Consider the following 1,823-nt stretch of genomic DNA (forward strand, 5'->3'; position numbering starts at 1 on the left):
ACTTTTCCTTTAATACATTTATAAAATACATAGTACATACAGTTCACCACTTTTTTCATGCAAAATTATTCTTTGAATTTTATGTCCCATCACAGGCTCTGTATGCCTCAAGCTGTCTGTTGTGAGATTTGGAAAGCTTTTGTATGTCTCTTACGTATCTAATGAGAGAATGGTTCCGAATTTGTAAACATTAATAATACCAAAACATTTTATACTTACGAATACTTCGCTATATCCACAAATTTTGTATTTTCAGTCATCATGTTTTCCAAAAAATATTGCAATTAACGCGTCTGTTTACTTTATGTGAACAAACTAAACTACGACATATCATATGCTACGGGTATGTGATAGTTAATACCATAATAATACCGGATGTAAATGATTCGATAGAAAGTGGTATCAAAATTTGAAGGTTTACATCACACCATTTCAGTAAATGGTGTGATGTAAGCCTCATGCAATTGAACATACTTAAGTGCAAACATATGTCCTTCTATAGACGTAAACGTTTGTATTCAAGTTATTATATAAATGAAAAGGAACTTGTGCGTGTTGACCAATTTCTTGATCTAGGTATACTTCTAGATGCAAGATTGAACTTTAAGCAACATATTTTGATGATGATAAACAAAGCGTGTAGTTCTCTGGGTTTTATGAAAAGATGGGCTAAGGAATTTTCTGACAATTCCATTTCGAAAAAATTATATATCTCTCTAGTTCGAAGTACGCTAGAATATGGATCCGTGGTTTGGGACCCTGTATATAATATCTACTCGAATAAAATAGAAGCAGTTTCTTCTCTTTTGTCTGCGAAGCAATGGCTGGACTTATCACAATCTCCCCTCACATAAAGATAGGCTTGCCATCGTTAAACTACCTACATTAAGCAGTCGAAGAAAAATGTTAAATGTAACCTTTATCATGAACATTTTAAAGGGTACGATTATCTCGGAATTCATTTTAAGTCGTATGTATTTTAATATTCCAGTAAGACCAATAAGAAACTTTACGTTCCATACTTTCAGAGAGACTATGCTAACCATGACTCTCTTCGTCTTCTCTTTTATGATTTCAACAAGTACTACCACCTTATTGATCTTTCTGAAAATAGATGCTCTTTAAAGCGTAAAATTATACTATATTTGAATGAATGAATTATGTTATCAATAAATCTAGAATTTGTAAATATGTATCCATAACGTTTATATTTTAGTCTGTAAGGATATTGTAATCTATAGACTATAGAAAATAAAAAATAAAATGTGAACCAATCAATTAATACCAAACGGTAATGGCCATGTACCGCCTTTTTTCTACCAGTGTATTTATTATATTAATTTTTTTTTTGGAATTATAAATTTCACTTTGTATTGTTTGATTTGTTATTTAATTTCTCACTTTTTATTTTATTTTTACACTCTACTTACCTGGGATGTCTGATGCTGTCAATCGCGCCATACACTTGTTATGAATATGGTAGATAACACCTTTACCTACAATTTGGTGTGCCACATGTGCCTGTTCAATGTTATTTTGCTTGGTTATTACTGGGTACTGGTGGTCAGGACACAATTTCCCTTGTGGAGTCCAGGAATGGACTTCGTACACAAAAGTGACAACGGATATTGATAGAGGACATTATTCCCCACAATTTGGTGTACCACATGTATCTGGGAAACGCCGAGTGTAGAACAAAATTTTCCAGAAACTGTTGGACGCACTGGTGGTCAGGACAGTATTTTCAGCGCTGAAGCCAGGAATGGACTTCGTACACAAAAGTGACAACGGAACTTGGTAGAGGACATCAACACCTACAATTT

At 33.4% G+C, this 1,823-nt stretch overlaps 1 long non-coding RNA gene across 1 annotated transcript; it reads right to left on the minus strand.

The window, feature by feature from the left end:
* Positions 1 to 298, minus strand: LOC142228686 (uncharacterized). Its single transcript, XR_012720245.1, has 2 exons — positions 220 to 298; positions 1 to 158 (listed from the first exon to the last, which is right to left on the minus strand). It is a non-coding gene; the product is annotated as an uncharacterized LOC142228686 (long non-coding RNA).
* Positions 299 to 1,823: the final 1,525 nt, after the last annotated feature.

The sequence above is a fragment of the Haematobia irritans genome, chromosome 3 (assembly GCF_050003625.1).
Source record: "Haematobia irritans isolate KBUSLIRL chromosome 3, ASM5000362v1, whole genome shotgun sequence".
In the NCBI taxonomy this organism is placed as follows: domain Eukaryota; kingdom Metazoa; phylum Arthropoda; class Insecta; order Diptera; family Muscidae; genus Haematobia; species Haematobia irritans.